This window comes from Apodemus sylvaticus, chromosome 7 (assembly GCF_947179515.1).
Source record: "Apodemus sylvaticus chromosome 7, mApoSyl1.1, whole genome shotgun sequence".
NCBI classification, from domain to species: Eukaryota; Metazoa; Chordata; class Mammalia; order Rodentia; family Muridae; genus Apodemus; species Apodemus sylvaticus.
This window is the reverse complement of record NC_067478.1, coordinates 23,872,523-23,891,747: the sequence shown is the minus strand read 5'-3', so window position 1 is coordinate 23,891,747 and position 19,225 is coordinate 23,872,523.

The following is a 19,225-nucleotide window of genomic DNA, read 5'->3' as shown; positions in this document are numbered from 1 at the left end:
CTGTATTCCTTAGGAACTGTGATCCAAAACAGACCCTTTCTTCCCTAACTTGCTTTTGTCAGGGTGGCTTTATCATAGCAACAGGAAAGGAACTAATAAACACTACTAGCCCTTTAATTTTTATAAATAAAATATTATGCATTTGTTATTACTTAATTAATTAACTAACAACTTTGTGGTGTCTGCCTGGGACTGGAAGAAAGTTCTAAGATGGTATGTTTGAGTGAAGTGGTTCTAAAAGGAAAAATGCTGTTCCTAAACCACAACTTAAATATCACATACAGAAGAGTCTACACTACAGCTTAGTTGTTATACGTACACAGAAGGGACTAAAAGCTAAATGTTCTCCACTTTATCAGAAAGCCTGATCTTTGCCTTCAATAGGCCTTCAGGAGATAAAGACACTTCCCAATTAGAGCATTTTCCACATTTAATTCTGGGTTGTCCACATTTAATGTCTCGCTATTTTCTTTCTACAGGGACCAGATCATCACTATAGATTGGTAATGATCTCTAAAGCTAGGAAGATAGGGGCATAACTAATAAGCTAGTCTGAATGCCAAAAGATAATTTCTTAAGAGTTTTGTTTGAGTATATTCATCAGACACTTATGCTGCAATCATTTCTACTGCATATGCTTCAAAATGTTCTGCAAGTATGAATGCATTTAATTCATACCACTACTTTAAGAGTCAGTACTAATATTAATAAAATTTTATAAAGCAGAAACAGACCCATAGCTTTTAATTTGTGCAAAGTGAGACAGTTAAGATCAACATACATATTTTAAGAAACAATTAAAAACATCTCATAGAAATTTGGAGTTGGTGTCCATCAACATCAGCTCATTGATGAGGAGGCCAGTGGGATGGACCCTCCGTAGTCCCTCCTTCTTTCTAGCCACCATTAAGTATACAACTCTCCTCCATTTTGTGCTTCCACCATTGGGTACACTTTGACTACATGCCCTGAAAAAATAGAGCTAACACACCTGATTAAAACTTGAAAACATGAGCCAAGAAAAATCTTTGATTCCTTTAAGTTAACTTTTCTCAGGTATTTTTGTCATAATTATAAAAGTCTCATAGACCTGGGAAGACTAACATTTCTTCAGATTAATATAGAGCTCAGATGGGAATGGAGATTGGTCTTGGAGGAGGATCTAGAGGAGGAGATTTCCTGGGTACACATGAGAGTTCCTTGCCTTTGCTCTTTAATAGCATGCTCCTCCATTTAAAGGAAGCCCTGATCTGTACTAACTTTATAAAAAACATTTACTGAATTTATGTAAACAATAACAAATTGAGAAATAGTGTATAAAAAGAAATTTGTAAAAAAAAATATCATGCGGCTGGGCAGCGGTGGCAGTGGCAGTGGCAGCTCATCCAGCAGAGAGGGTTACCACTAGCGGAACCAAGGTGACAGGGACCAGGCAGGACCTATGACCGCTACCACTGGCCACTGCTGGCCAGCCCGGCTGCGAGCAGCAGTGGAGTTACAGTGCTTTTTACCACACTGAAGCCACTTTAGACCTCTTCCTCCTGTTAGCCAGTTATGAGAGGTGCTCCACCATCTTGGCTCCCAGACGCCAGAGCAATCTGACAGTGCCAGGTATGCAGACATAGTCTGAGGCTAACATCGCTTGGGTCTAAACCTGTCAGGCTCTGGTCTGTACCTAGGCCCTGAGCAGCTCGGTGGGCCATCTGTGTGCCAACCCGGCCAGGAGGTCGTTTGCCCTCCAGTCTGCCCAGCACTTTCAGGAGCGTGCACCACCATCTTGGCTACCTGACACCAGAGACAAAGTCAGCTAGCAGACATAGCCCGAGGTTAACATCACTTGGGTCTAAGCCTGGCAGGCTTGTGCCGGCACCCAGGCCCTGGGCAGCTCGGTGGACCATCTGTGTGCCAACCAGGCCAGGAGGCCGTGTGCCCTGCAGACTGCCCAGAACTTGTAGGAGTGCCCCCACTATCTAGGCTACTGGACACCAGGACCTCGGCAGCTTGGTAGGCCATCTGTGTGCCAACCCAGCCAGGAGGTCGTGTACCCTGCAGATTGTCCAGCACTTGCAGGGGCACATGCCGCCATCTTGGCTACCTGACAGAAGCAGTTAGCAGACATAGCCCAAGGTGAACATTGCTCGGGCCTAAGCCTGTCAGGATTATACCTGGACTCAGGGCCTGGGCAGCTAGGCCAGCCGTGTGTGCACCAACATGGTTGGGCAATCTGTTGCCCTGCAGAGGGCTCAGCACTCAGAAAAGGTCCCTGCAGCATCTGCCATCATCACTTCCTGAAGGAGCAAACGGCCAACACCAGGTTCACAGAGTCAACTTGGAGCAGGGCACACTAGGGCTCCAAGGGCACCCAAGAGGAGGGCAGCACATCAGCAATCTATGCCAGGGGAAACCCAGTCATCCAGTGTTGCAGAAATAGCCTTATAGGTTCACAGGAGGTTCAAACACCAGCCAGGGACAACAAGGCCAACTAATGCCAGAGATAACAAGAAGGCAAAAGGCAAATGTAGGAATGTTACTAACAAAAATCTAGGCAATATGGCAGCATCTGAACCCAATTCTCCAATAACAGCAAGTCCTGGATACCCCAACACAAGAAAAACAAGATTTGGATTTAAAATCACTGGTCATGATGCTGTTAGAGGAACACAAAAAGTACATAGATAAATCTCTTCAAGAAATACAGGGGAACATGAATAAGTTAGAAGCCCTTACAATGGAAACACAAAAATCACTTAAAGAATTTCAGGAGAATAGGGGTCAAGAGATAGAAGCCAATAAAGAAGAAATGTAAAAAAAAAAACAAAAAAAAAACAAAAAAAAAAAAACAAAAAAAAAAAACAAAACAAAAAAAAAAAAAAACAACAACTTAAAGAAATGGAGGAGAAATTGAGTCAACAGGCAGAAGCCATGAAAGAGGAAACACAAAAATCTCTTAAAGAATTAAAGGAAAACACAAACAAACAAATGAAGGAACTGAGCAAAACCATCCTTGATCTAAAAACAGAAGTAGAAACAACTAAGAAGTCACAAAGGGAGACAACTTTGGAGATAGAAAACCTTGGGAAGAAATCAGGGGCCATAGATGCAAATATCAACAACAGACTACAAGAGATAGAAGAAAGAATCTCAGATGCTGAAGATACCATAGAGACCATTGACTCAACAGTCAAAGAAAATGCAAAATGCAAAAAGCTTGTAACCCAGAACATCCAGGAAATTCAGGAAACAATGAGAAGACCAAACCTAAGGATTATAGGTATAGGTGAGAGTGAAGATTCACAACTTAAAGGGCCAGCAAATATCTTCAATAAAATTATGGCAGAAAACTTCCCTAACCTAAAGAGAGAGATGCCCATGAATATACAAGAAGCCTACAGAACTCCAAACAGACTGGACCAGAGCAGAAATACCTCCTGTCACATAATAATCAAAACCCCAAATGTACTAAACAAAGAAAGAATATTAAAGGCAGTAAGAGAAAAAGGCCAAGTAACATATAAAGGAAGACCTATTAGAATTATACCAGACTTCTCACCAGAGACCATGAAAACTAGAAGATCCTGGGCAGATCTCATGCAGACTCTAAGAGAACACAAATGTCAGCCAAGACTACTATACCCAGAAAAACTCTCAATCACCATAGATGGAGAAACCAAGATATTCCATAACCAAACCAAATTTACACAATATCTTTCTACAAACCCAGTCCTACAAAGAATAACAGGAGGAAAACTCCAATACAAGGAGGGAAACTACACCCTGGAAAAAGCAAGATAGTAACCTTCTTTCATCAAACCCAAAAGAAGATAAAAATATAAAAAAATATAAAAATAACATAAAAAATGACAGGAAGTAATAATCACTATTTCTTAATATCTCTTAACATAAATGGTCTCAATTCCCCCAACAAAAAGACATAGACTAACAGACTGGATAAGGAAACAGGACCCTACATTTTGCTGCATACAGGAAACACACCTCAGTGTCAAAGACAAAAACTATCTTAGAGTAAAAGGCTAGAAGACAATTTTACAAGCAAATGGTCTCAGGAAATGAGCCGGAGTAGCCATTCTAATATCAGATAAAATGACTTTCAACCTAAAGTCATCAAAAGAAACTTGGAAGGACACTTCTTTCTGGTCAAAGAAAAAAATCCATCAAGAAGAACTCTCAATTCTGAACATCTATGCACCAAATGCAAGGGCACCCTCATTCATAAAAGAAACTTTACTAAAGCTCAAAGCACACATTGCACCTAACACAATAATTGTGGGGGACTTCAACACTCCACTCTCCTCAATGGACCAGTCAGGAAAACAGAAACAAAACAGGGACACAGTAAAACTAATTGAAGCTTTGGACCAATTGGATTTAACTGATATTTATAGAACATTTCACCCTAAAGCAAAAGAATATACCTTTTTCTCAGCACTTCATGGTACCTTCTCCAAAATCGACCATATAATTGGTCACAAGTCAGACCTCAACAAATATAAGAAATCAAAGTCTTTTTAGAATTTAACAAAAATGAAGGCACAACATACCAAATCTTTGGGACACAATGAAAGCAGTGCTAAGAGGAAAACTCATAGCCCTGAGTGTAGGGAGCTGCTTGCCCGTTAACTGCCGTTAACTGTCGTTAACTTTTAACAAGTCCTTATTTGGGTAGAGCCTGTTGAGTCTTGCGCCTTCCGCGTGGATACAACCTATCAGCAATGCCCACGTGGCTAAGCCTGATTGGCTGGCTATTAGTATTTAAGGGCTGGGCTGATTCTCTGGGGGTGGGGGGCAGAAGAAGAAGAAGTATAGGAGGGAGAAGAAGTAGTACAGGAGGGAGAAGAAGAAGTACAAGGGTCCTGAGTAAACTGCTTGAAGAAGATCTTCCTGTGTTGCGTCATTCCTTGCCTGCGAGGGTGGACGCGACAACTGGTGCCGAAACCCGGGACAAGAAACTCTCCTCGTTCGTGGGGTTTGAAGATCAGAACTTCTCGCAGTCAGGGTAGCGCGCTGGTAAGTTCCCGGTTAAATGGGACAATAAAGTTCCAGGTTAAATGGGACAATAAAGTTCCCAGTTAAATGAGACAATAAAGTTCTCGGTGAGAGACAATAAAGTTCCCAGGCAAGGTGGGACAAAAGGGACCGTTAAAAAACGGACAGCCTGTTCCTCTCTGTAAACAAAGAGGGAGGGAAAAGTTTGCGGAAGGTAAACCGAAAGTGAAAGTAAAGTTCGTGGAGGTTTAAGTTAGCAGATTAGCAACCTAGTGAAAAGTAAAGAGTTACAATTTATAGACCCTGCTCTGATAGCAGTGTCCTACATTTTTTCCTGCATTCTTTTTGGGGAGTCGTGTTCTGGTTTTGTTGACTGACGTGCACCCCCGGTGATCGCAAGTAAAAGGACTTAGAGCCTTAATTTTTAAAATGGAGACTTCACAGTCTCATCCAATTTTTCTGGCTCTTCAGGAGCTGCTTTTATCAAAGAATTTAAAGATCAAGAAATTGACCTTAGAGAGATTTCTTAATGAATGTAATACCGTGGCACCCTGGTTCGCTGTTTATGGCAGCCTAATGGTCGCCTGCTGGGATAGGTTAGGGAAGGATCTGGACTTAGCCTGGGATCAGGGCACACTCAAAGGAGAAGTAAAACCTATTTGGAAGCTTGTTAGGGGCTGTTTAGAAGATAAAAAATGCTGTAAGGCTGTAGAGGATGGACAAACTGCTTTAGAAATCTTACAAGAGGAAAGATCAGAAAAGGCAGAGAGTGTTAAGGAAAAAGGGGCAAAGTCTCTCTACCCTGCCTCAGAAGGGTTAGGAGATTTTAGTTCGGAAGATTCTGATCTTGAGGAGGAGGAGATACATGCTCTGGTTGAACAGTTGGAGGGAGCAAGCCTAAAACAGAGGAAGAAACTTAGAGATAAGTCAGGGGTGGCAGCGCCATCAATGGGTGTGGCCATCCCCACCCTGCCAGCACCTTCCACTCCTACACCTCATCTAGAGACTACCCAGTATACAGGGAGTTCCTTTTGTCCACAAGTTTGGTCACAGGTTCGCACCCAGCTCTCTTTAGCTTATCCAGTGTTTCAGAATCCACAAGGGCAAAGGAGTCATGAGCCTTTAGACTTTAAAGTTATTAAATCTCTGGCCGAATCAGTTCGAAATTATGGAACATCCTCTGCCTTCATGGTGGCTCAAGTTGAGGCTCTTTGTTTAACAAAACAAAAAGAGGGAATTGGGTATGGTAGAACACCCAAAGAACGACTTTCATTGGCATTATTTACTTTAAATTTTTTGAATCTGGTTAATGATGGTTTGGCTGCAGCTGATCGGCACCAATGCCCTAATAATACCTTGAAGGGTTATGTTAAATGGAAGGATGTGCTTACTGGATTATGGCATGGCCCTGATCCAGTGTTGGCGTGGGCAAGAGGTTCTGTTTGTGTGTTTCCTCAGACTCAACAAGATCCACTGTGGGTGCCTGAGCGGCTGACCAGACGCTGCAATAAAAATGAAGATCCTCCTGCTATTACTGACTCTCGGCGAGATGTTGATGCTGGTGTAGATGGAGCCAAGATGGGCGATCTTGTCGGTGTTCCCGAGACCCATGCCGATACGCCATGATACTAAGCTGTTTCCTTGTCTTTTTAGTTCTAACAAGTCTCTTGATATACCTTATTCACCTTTAGATAAAGAGGAGGGAGTGTAAATGAAAACTATGCCCTTGCCATCCTTTTGATAGTACTTTCAATTGTTTGCCTGTAGTGCATCTGCAGAATGAGGTTTATCCAACAAAGACAGGTTGCAATGATGGTACAGGCATTCACAGCCATTGAAGCTGGACAGTCCTCCTAGGCCTGCCTGGCAGCCATGAAGGCCTAATAAGATGCTTTCCACGCTCAGGATGCGAGGCTAAGCACTGCACTCAGGGGCCCATGATTGGAGAGCCCTTGAGGGGAACATGTTTGACTGCACACGAATTGGTACCCCAGAACCCGTCTCTGAGCAAAAGGTACCAGACGGGTTTGACGAAATCCACTGGGCTGATGGCTCAGAAGGGCGTCGAAACAAGGTCCATGAGTCCACCCAATGGGCAAATGATATATCAGAGGTCAAACCTCTACTCTCGCCTGAATGCGTGTTTAAAAAGAAAAAGGAGGAACTGTAGGGAGCTGCTTGCCTGTTAACTGTCGTTAACTGTCGTTAACAGTTAACAAGTCCTTATTTGGGTGGAGCCTGTTTAGTCTTGCGCCTTCGTGTGGATACAACCTATCAGCAATGCCCACGTGGCTAAGCCTGATTGGCTGGCTATTAGTATTTAAGGGCTGGGCTGATTCTCTCGGGGGCAGAAGAAGAAGTACAGGAGGGAGAAGAAGAAGTACAAGGGATCCTGAGTAAACTGCTTGTAGAAGATCTTCCTGTGTTGCGTCATTCCTTGCCGGCGAGGGTGGTCGCAACACCTGAGTGCCTCCAAAAAGAAATGGGAGAGAGCATATACTAGCAGCTCAATGGCACACATGAAAGCTCTGGAACAAAAAGAAGCTAATTCACCCAGGAGGAGAAGAAGATAGGAAATCATCAAAATCAGGGCTGAAATCAATCAAGTGGAAACCCATACAAAACCAGGAGGTGGTTCTTTGAGAAAATCAACAAGATAGATAAACCCTTAGCCAGACTGACCAAAGGGCACAGAGACAGTATCCAAGTTAACAAAATTAGAAATGAAAAGGGGGATATAACAACAGAAACCGAGGAAATTCAAAAATCAACAGATCCTACTACAAAAGCCTATACTCAACACAACTGGAGAATCTGGAGGAAATGGACAATTTCCTAGACAGATACCATGTACCAAAATTAAATCAGGATCAAATAGATCATCTAAAGAATCCCATAACCCCTAAAGAAATAGAAGGGGTCATAGAAAGTCTTCCAACCAAAAAAAGCACAAGACCAGATGGTTTCAGTGCAGAATTCTATCAGACCTTCAAAGAAGACCTAACACCAATACTCTCCAAACTATTCCACAAAATAAAAACAGAAGGAACACTACCCAACTCGTTCTATGAAGCCACAATTAACACTGATACCAAAACCACACAAAAATCCAAAAAAGAAAGAGAACTTCAGACCAATTTCCCATTGATGCAAAAATACTCAGAATGGCTAAGATCAAAAACTCAGGAGAAAACAGGTGCTGGGGAAGATGTGGAGAAAGAGGAACATCCTCCACTGCTGGTGGAGTTGCAAGCTGATACTACCACTCTGGAAGTTAGTCTGGTGGTTCCTCAGAAAACTGGGACTGGCACTTCTGGAGGACCCCACCATACTACTCCTGGTCATATACCCAGAGGATTCCCCAGCATGTAATAAGGATACATGCTCCACTATGTTCATAACAGCCTTATTTATAATAGCCAGAAGCTGGAAAGAATCCAGATGTCCCTCAACGGAGGAATGGATACAAAAAATGTGGTATATATACACAATGGAGTACTATTCAGCCATTAGAAACAATGAAGTCATGAAATTCTTAGACAAATAGATGGATCTGGAGAACATCATACTAAGTGAGGTAACCCAGTCTCAAAAGATCAATCATGGTATGCACTCACTGTTAAGTGGATATTAGCCTAGAAACTTGGAATACCCAAGACATAATCCACATATCAAACGATGTGCAAGAAGAACTGAGGAGTAGTACCTGGTTCTGGAAAGGCTCAGTGCAGCAGTATTGTTCTGGGCAATACCAGAACAGGGAAGTGGGAAAGGGTGGATGGGGAACAGGGGGAGGGAAGAGGTCTTATGGGACTTTCGGGGAGTGGGGAGCCAGTAAAGGGGAAATCATTTGAAATGTAAATAAAAAATATATCGAATAAAAAAAGATTTAAAAAATAAATATCATGTGGTTGTTGGAGTGTGGCCTTGTACCATAGCCCTCAATTCTATTCCACTGATCCATGTGCCAGTGCCATGCTGTGTGTTTTACTATAGCTCTATAATATAACTTGAAATCGGGCGTGGTGATACCTCCAGAAATGTTTTGTGTTTTGTTTTGTTTTATTGTTTAGGATTGTTTTGTCAACCCTAGATCTTTTGTGTTTCCATTTGAAAGTTAATATTAGTTTTTTCATTTTCTATGAAAAACTGCATTGGAACATTAATGGGAATTGAATCTGTAGATTCTTTTTGGTAGGATGGCTTTTTTCATAATCCTACCAATCCATGAACATGGGGAGTTCTTTCCAGTTTCTAGTATCTTCCTTAATTTCTTTCTTCAATGTATTAAAGTTTCCATCTTGTAAGTATTTCACTGCCTTAGTTATATTTATTCTAAGGTAAATTTTGAGGCCATGGTGAATAAATTGTTTCCTTGATTTCTTTCTCAGTATGGTTGTTACAGGCTTATACTGATTTTTAGGTGTCACTTTTATATTCTGCTACATTGCTGAATGTGTTTAGCCAGGTCTACTAGGTTTTAGTGGGGCCTTTACAATCAATTATAGCATCTTCAAATAAGGATACACTGACTTCTTCCTTTCTTGTACTTCCTTGTACTTCCTTGATCTCTTTTAGTTTTATTATTGATCTAGCTAAGACTTCAAATGCTATATTGAAATGGAGAGAGTGCACATCCTTCTCTTGTTCTTGATTTTAGCAAAAATGCCTCAAGATTTTATCCATTTACCATGATGTTGGCTGAAGCATATTGTCTTTATAATGTTGAACTATGTCTTCTGTATTCCTAAGTTCTCCAGGATTTTTAGCATAAATGGATGTTGGCTTTTGTCAATGGCATTTTCTGCTTTTAATAAGATGGTAATGTGGTTTCTTTGAGTCTATTTATATGGTAGATTATATTTATTTGATTTGTGTGTGTGTGTTAAACCATCCCTGCCTCTCTGGAATGAAGCCAACTTGATCTTGGCCAATGAATTTTCTTATATGTTTCTGAATTTTGTTTGCAAGTATTTTATTGAGAATTTTTACAGATGTCCATAAGGGAAATTGGTCTATAATTATCTTTTTGTTGCAGGTAGCATGAAGGGAGAAGAGAATTAATGGAGAAGGGAGGTTTTGATGGGGTGAAGAGGACAGAGCAGAGAATGAGAGGACAGAGGTTGAGAGGATAAAGGAGAGAATACACAGAGGGATAACAAACACCAAAAATATTTTAAAAAGCCCATGGAAACTACTACTGTACAAGTTCCATATATATATGGATATATATATATATATATATATATATATATATATCACACGCACACACACCATATAGTTACCATATAATGGCAGAACAATGCCTCTCCCAGAGAACAGAGGCTATCAAAATAAAAACCAAGTGTTAGGTGTGGCTTACCTATTTTCACACTGTTGGTTAGTGAGGACCCATGGACCTCAGAACATTACAAGCTATTGTCATTGGTCTTGGTTACCCTCCAGAATGTGGTGAAAGACTCTCCTATTGAATCCACTACACACATGTAACCAAGATGGTTACAATCTGGAAGCTTCATCCCAACTGGTTAGCTTCAATAGTGCTAGAAGGTTCTATGCATGCTCCTGGTGGAAGAAAAGTAATGGGCAGTTTACCCTAGTTATGAACCCTGATAGGTGTGATAATGACTGGCTTGTAAGATATGTCCACTGTTACAACAGTAGCATGCATGTCATTGGAACAGCCAACAATTTTCTGCTTGGATTTAAAACCTGTCTTACAAGATACAACTCACCCCTGGGCCTGTAAACTGAGCCCAGTTCCCTTGACTGCATAGGTCATAGGCTTTAGGGGAGATCCTGTCGTGATTACTCTGATTAATGGACACTAATAAACTGTCCCATAAATGCTTTTCTTCATATCTATACATTGGTGCATCTTTTAACTCTCATCAGGAGAACTTCTCTCTGTGGTAGATGGTGCAGAGATTACAATACTGTAGAGGCCTGAATTGTAAATGGATCGTATCACATATCCTCCCTCTCAAAGTTCAGAGATCACTGTGGAAGAGGGGATGGAAAGATTGTAAGAGCCAGATTATGTACTAGGCATGACAGGGCCAGTGTGCATATAGACTTACAGTGGCTCTGGCTACACACAGATGACTTTCACAAGATCAGCCCACTCCATATCCCAATGTGGAAGGGGATGGGACATTCCACCTGTAACTGAGAAATTATTGGTACTTAGGGGCTTCTAGGGGAAGGGAGAGTCAGTCTTCAGTGATGTGGTCTCTGTAAGGCTGCTCAATGCATCCATTCTAACAATAGATGAGCCTATACCCATCACATAGAGGCAGCACTAAATAAATTCAGCTGTTGTTTCAAAAAAGAGCACATGATGTTAGGAATGAAGGCGGTAGTAGATTGTAGGAAAATTGGATGGAAGAGAATGTGCTGGATTTGATCAAAATGCATTAGGTGCAGGCATATTTATCAAAAATAGAAAAGAATATTCTATTTTTTCTGGACAAGGCCTGGCTGGTGACTTGAAGGTTACACATGTGGTATAGATGGTAGGTATAATATATAATAGACTGTTTATTCATAAAAAAAGATCCACTGAGCCACTGAGTGTATTGCAATAGATGTCCTTCCCTAGAGATTTTTTTCCCCCAAATCTGGATTCCTTGGTGATCTGCTCTTTATCTTTTGGCTGTTAATTCCTGTTGCCCTTATATTGATCTGGGGCAGTGCTATCTCAATAAGAGGAGACGTCTGTCACTTTCCACACACACATCATTACCCAGATGGTGCCTAAGATCCTTTATTCCTGTGGGACTCTTTTGGGGCCTGCCACTGTATTTATAGGAAAAGGACCCTTTCTGTGCCTTCTCTGTTCAAAGTGTTCAACACAGGAAGCAAGTGTTCGCTGTCTTGCAGGCAGGAGAAGGGGAATCAGCACAGCTCACCACTGCAGCCTCTAGGACCCTTAGTTTGGTCCTGTTTTATTTTGAAAGTGTTTTGAAACAGATGTGTTAATAGGCAGATAGCTGACTGTCAATGTGTCGAGGCCTAGAATCAAAAGACCCAAGACAAAACCAGCTATAAAGGTTGAGAGACAACCAAAAGGAAACAAGTTTAGGAAAAATAATCTTTGGGGATATAGCTCTGGAGTCCAAAATGGAAAAGGTTAAAAGTCGTATTTACTTGAACAAGTTAGGAAACCCTAAGAAAAATGACAACATGGTTCCTTGTCCTTGGGTAAATGAGAGCATTGATAATCTACAGTATTTGTGAACTGTGGTCAGTGTGGGACCCTAAGCCTGTCTCTTGCTCTGACATTGCTGTACCTTCATTTATTTCTCTTTTCTATTATTTTTCAATTATTTTGTGTTTTTTAAAAAAGATTTATTCATTTCTGTTTTTATTTTATGTGCATGAGTGCTTTCCTACAAGTATCTGTGAGTACAATATGCATGTACCTGTAGAGACCAGAAGAAAATGTCAGATACCCTGGAACTGGAGTTACAGACAGATGGGAGTTGCCATTGTAGGTGCTGGAAACAGAACTTGGATCTCCTGCAAGAGCGCTACTCATTATCAACTTCTGAGCCATTTCTCCAGCCTCCCTCACTTTCCATTTATTGATGGCTCACATATTTGGACATTTGGATGATACTGAATTCAGAAAATAATGATGAAGAGGGCATGGCTCCTGTCCCCCTGGATTTCAGAGCCTGCGCTTTATCATTGTGCTTGTTTGTCCATGTAAAGTAATAAAAATACTTAAGAATTGTTCACAAATACAAATTGGATTAGACAATTCAACTAAAGTATTACATACATGCACATAAGTACATATATTTTACGATTTTTTATGCTTGATGAAGTCATAACCCTGTGATTATTTTTTGAAGTTCTATTCTCATTTTCTTCCACTAATAATTGATGTCTGACTAGCAGTTGTCAGTCCCAACACTCTTTCCCCAGGTTCTGTTCAGTTTCTCAGAGCATTTGACGGTGTTGAATACTCCCAGGCATTCTTGGGCCATTCTTTCCATTCCTGGAACTTCCTATCAGACATGGACTTTCTGGCCTCACAATCCCAGCAAGCTCATCACTCTCTAGTTTTCTGACTTAGTCATCTAGTAGGAAGTCTCCAGCTCAGATTTGTATCTCTTATTACTTACCCCATCTCACAGTGTCCTAGAGTCCTGTGGGTAAGCACCCTTTTACATCAGATGATCTCACAGTTTAGGAGAATAAATCCTGTGAGCACCTTAGTCAAGGCTGGTGTTTGAGCACAGAGGGCTGGCACAACACTCCACTTAATTCTTTACTCATTGGCTCCTTTTTTTCAAAACATATCTCTTCTGGGCCAAACCCTGAGAGCAGATACTGGACAGTGTGGATCCTCTTTCAAGAAAAGTCAGGATATGAGATACTTGTGAGATCATAGAACAGGGTGATCTGTGTTATCATATCTGTGAATCCAGGGTCTTCTGTGTTAACACATTTGTGAATCCAGGATGCCATAGAATGCAGAAGGAGGGCAAAGGAATGAAAGAGAGAGGGAGGGAGGGAGAGAGAGAAGTGAGAAGCTCAGAGAGGGGGAGAAAGAGAGAAAGGAGAGAAAGAGAAGGAAAGTCAGAGAGACAAAAGAGAGACAGAAAGAGGAAGGAGAGGGAGACATACATATACACAGAGAAGGAAAGAGACATGAAGGGACAGAGAAGGAGATAGACATTGGGAGGAAGGAGAGGGACACACACACACACACACACACACACACACACACACACACACACACACATGGGTCGGGAGGGATATAGATTCAAGGCCTGTGAGATGACTGCAAAATTGTGGCTAGATCTGAGAAGGCATGGGAGGCCTTTAGAAGAGCTTCCAATACTTTCATTATAAGACTTCCAGTTTAGGGTAAGGCTTTAGGTAGGAGAAAAGGAAAAATAATACAGACACAGATAAGGAATGTCCTCAGTTTATACAATACCTCAAATTGTAGGAAATTTCTTAGCAAAGGAAAAAAAGCCCTAATCCAGGGATATTTGCTTCCTGTTCCTTACCTCCTCCTGCCGGGTATCAGTGGCTCAGAATACTCTATCATAGAGAGAAATTTAAAAATGCTTTTCCAATTAGGGCATAATTTCCACACCATTTGGAATTATCTATTAATTTTAAAATGTAGTTTATCATTGATGGAAACATACTTTGCTGTTTTCTCTTCAGTAGGTCTAGGTGCAGGGCATTGTAGCAGCAATGGATGGGAGACTCGGCAGAGTTTAGGTTCTGTCCGAGTTAGTGATTATCTCACATTCTGCTAGGATCCCATGGACTGGTGCGCTACCATCATTGGTTGGCTCCAGTACCTTCCATTCTCCTCCTTAGGCCCTAGGGAAGTCTTCAGAACGCTTTATCTTCGATCACCGAAGGACATATGCAACTCCCTAGCTCTGAAGGACAGTAGTTTTCCTGACTTCGGCATTCAGTGGAGTTTTGAATTGGTTACTCTTCTCAGACAGTATATTTGATCTCCATATAAGAGCTTGGCTAACTTGAGAAAATACACGGAATTTGTTGGAAAGATATTGGGAGGATCACGTAGATTCAAGTAAGGCTGGAGAGCTACATCTGAAGAGTTGACGATCATGATCACTCTGTGCTCTGTGTCACTGACACCACTGCCGACAGGCAGCTTCCTCCCCGCCACTGCCTTGCCATGGCCGGAAACACAGTCTTGTATTTCTGGACACTTGGCTCCTGCAAGGCCCTACTGTGCCTTCAGCTCTCACTAGCAACTCAGCTCAGGAGGGGCATCTGATAATCTGGTGTTGTCCATGCAGCTGCAGGAAAGCCAGCAAAAGAACTTCCTGTACTTGGAGTCTATCTCTTATCTTAATATTTTCACCCTGGAAAGACTGTGTGGATGCACATTTCTTAAAAGTCAAAAGGAAACTTATTGTTCTGTATAATATATACTAATAAAAACCAGACAGATTCAGGAAAGAAAAATGAAGAATAGGGGAAGGAGGGAGGAGGGAGAGAGGGAAGAAGAGAGAGAGAAGTACCTAGGTGTCTGTCCATCTGTCTGTCCATCCACCCACCCACCCACCAACTCATCCACCTACCCATCCATACATCAGTTCATCTATCCTTCCATCCATCCATCCATCTACCCATCATCCATCCATCCATCCATCCATCCATCCATCCATCCATCCATCCATCTTTCTATGTATGTATGTATGTATGTATGTATGTATGTATGTATGTATGCATGCATGCATCTATCTATCTATCTATCTATCTATCTATCTATCTATCTATCTATCTATCTATCTATCTATCTATTCATTTGTGTGTGTGTTTATGTGTATGTCTGTGTGTGTACATGAACATGTATATGTATGCCCATGTGTAAAAGGAGATCAGATGACAGTTTCTGGGAATCTGTTCTCTCTTTCCACCATGTTGGTCCTTGGAATTGAACTCAGCTCCTCAGGCCTAGAACAAGCGGCTCTACTCTCTGAGCCATCTCCCCACCCTGGCAATAAGCATCTTAGAAGACAACTTGTAAAAGCATCCTTATGACCATGAGATAGATAAGATCTTCTCAAAAGGATACAGTAGAAGTAATGAAATAGGTTTTATAAGCAAGACTTCAATAAAAGCAGGGGCATCGGTTTCCTGGAGGACATTATAATAATAAAACTGACAAGCTTAACTGCATTGTAGAAGTGAGATACTGCCACATAGAGAACTTTTGTAGTCTGGTGCATACATGGTATGTGTAAATGATGCTAATTTTTTTGAGTGGACAAAGACTGAGCAGATACTTCACAAAGGAGGACAACTAAATGGCCAATAACAAGACCATATGGGAGTGTTTGACTTCAGAGGAGCAGCAGCTCAGGCCACAGTGAGGTACCACACTATCAAAACTAGAATGACTATGATGACAGCCTGGTAGGATAAGCACTGGGAGGATGCTGAGTCACTGAACATTTATATGTTGCTGATGGGGTCAGTATCCCTATATTGGAAAATTTATTGGCAGAATCTATTATCATACAGCTACATCTTGTAATTCAGCACTTTACTCTTAGAGACCCCACTGGTATGTGTAGATATTCTCCAGTGAACAAGAGTCATTGGTGTCTTATTCATTTTGGCTCCCCAATGGGAAGTTTGGAATCAACAAATACAAAGGATTAGTTTTGGTTCACAGCAGTGGTTTTCAACCTTCCTAATGCTGTAGCCCTTTAATACAGTTCCTCCTGTTGTGGTGACCCCAATGATTAAGTTATTTTAAGGCCAACTCATAACTGTAACTTGGCCACTGTTGTGAATTGTAATGTAAATATCTGATAGGAAGGATATCTGCTATACAGTGCCTATGGAGGTTGCGACCCTCAGGTTGAGAATCACTGGTCTATAGGGTGGACTACCTGCTGATCACAGTTCTTCACATAAAAGGAATTAATCTCGTAGCTGTAGTAGGACCACAATACCCAGAAGCCAAAAAGTGCTCACTGTGTGTTTTCAGTGATTTGATTTGTGGATCAAGTGAGACTAATCTGAGGTGGTGAAGGTGAGAGAAGACACAGCACCAGGAAATCTCGAGGGCAGAGATGGGCAGGCGTGTGTCTTGGTTGTAAATTGTGCACGTGAGCTTCTGCCCTTAACATACGCTTGGCTCACTCCCATAGAAACTTTTATAAGACTTCCCATAAAAATGACAGATGCTGTGTTTGATTCAGATTAAATATATTCATATGGCAATGATTACAGCGGGCAATAAAAACCTCTGTTGAATCTTGCCCCACCCCTTCTTATTTTGAATACCAATCACTGTATTTGAGACATACCACTTCTTATAATCCTTCTGCTGTAACTCTAAATAATGTTTATACTTTGATTTCTTGATAAATTTACTTTAAATAAGGTATATGGATTTTTTAACTATGAATAAAAGATTTGAATCGCCTATGCAATTTTCTCCTTTTATCTCCCAATAATTTTCAGTTCCATTCTTATTTTTAATAATGACTCTTAAATGATATACATAAAATGTCACATCATACTTGCTGATACCTGACATAATCCTTTCATTTCCTACTTGATAAAATAAGGACAATGCCAACTCTACACTTTTTTTTACACTTTCTTCCCAATTCTGCCCCCTTCCTTCCACTCCCTCTTTTTCACTGCCAAGGTTGCTACCATCTACACTTGGTCCTGTAGTCCTGAGCAAATCTAAACTTTGTCCATAGACACTAAGTATACAACTTAAAAACATTAAGCAATCAGTATTGTTGATACCACTACGATTCTAAATAATAGATTTAGATGGGCCAATTAGTGGGCTAGCATTTTATAGAGAAGGCAACAAAATAAGATGACCATTTAACACAGTGACCACTGAGCTGGAAGATGAAGGGTGCTCCTAGAATTGAGGTGAAAACAAATGATAATTCTCCAACAATCAGTTAAAATTTCACCTCTTCATTTAGAGACCCATGAGCTAAAATGACAAAATTGCTTTTCTATAAAAAAAAAAAAACAACAAAACATGGTGGAGTGATAAGTATGATAAGCTGTCATTCAGTGAGGGGACAATCAGGAGACACAGTGGAAGCATGGTGTGACATTCTGCTGGGAGATATGGCAAGGGACCAGTGTCTTAAAGGAAAGTATTTGTTCTTTAAGACTCTCACACCACATGCCTAAATCATATTCACCCTCCTTCCCTCACCTCTTCCCAGGTTCAGGACCCTCTCCCTGCTTCCCTTCCTATTCAGCCTTGTTGTTTAATTTTTCGCCATCGGTACCGACTTGTGCTGCCCAAATATTCTTGGATGTATGTGATGGACTTATTAGCAGTTACACTCTTAAAGAAAACCAGCCCTTCCTCTTCCAGCAGTCAACAGTTGCTAATAACACTTCAGCGAGGGGTGGGACTTCATGCCTAACTCCTCTCTCCCTTCTGGGATTTGGTCGACTGCTGTGAGTTCCTAGGTGCAGCTGCCCTGCAGCGGCCAGAAAACACTATTTCCATGTATCCATCCATTACTTGCAGATCTTAAACTCTTTCTGTTTCTTCATCTAAAATGACCCCTGAGGGTGTGGTACATATGTTCCATTTATGGCTGACCAGTCTGCACTCTTTTATATATATTTATTTTCTATATTCTTTGTTTACAATTCAAAAGCTTTCCCCTTTCCCAGTTCCCCCCTCCTCATATGTCCCATAAGTCCTCTTCTCTCCATCCATTCTCCTATCTTTCCCCCTCCCTTTTCTCTGTCCTGATACTCCCCTACAATGCTGGATCAAGCCTTTCCAGGGTTAGGGCCCTCTTCTTCCTTCTTCATGGGAATCATTTGATATGCTAATTGTATCTTCAGTATTCAGAGCTTCAGAGCTAATTAATATCCACTTATCAATGATTGCATTCTATGTGTATTCTTTGGTGATTGTGTTACCTCACTTAGGATGATATTTTCCAGTTCCATCCATTTGCCTAAAAAATTCATGAATTCATTGTTTTTAATTGCTGAATAGTACTCCATTGTGTATATATACCACATTTTCTGTATCCATTCCTTCATTGAGGGATATCTGGGTTTTTTCCAGCTTCTGGCTATTATAAATAAGGCTGCTATGAACATAGTGGAGCATGTGTCCTTATTGCATGCTGGGGAATCCTCTGGGTATATGCCCAGGAGAGGTATAGCAGGGTCCTCAGGAAGTGTCATGTCCAGTTTTCTTAGGAACGGCCAGACTGATTTCCAGAGTGCTTGTACCATCTTACAATCCCACCAGCAGTGAAGGAGTGTTCCTCTTTCTCCACATTCTTGCCAACACCTGCTGTCTCCTGAGTTTTTAACCTTAGCCATTCTGACTGGTGTGAGGTGAAATCTCAGGGTTGTTTTGATTTGCATTTCCCTAATGGCTAATGATGTTGAGCATCATTTCTTAAGGTGCTTCTTGGCCATCTGAATTTCTTCAGGTTAAAATTCTTTGTTTAACTCTGTACCCCATTTTTAATAGGGTTATTTGGTTCCCTGGGGTCTAACTTCTTGAGTTCTTTGTATATATTGGATATTAGCCCTCTATTGGATGTAGGATTGGTGAAGATCTTTTCCCAATTTGTTGGTTGCCGTTTTGTCCTTTTGACGGTGTCCGTTGCCTTACAGAAACTTTGTAATTTTATGAGATACCATTTGTCAATTCTTGATCTTAGAGCATAAGCTATTGGTG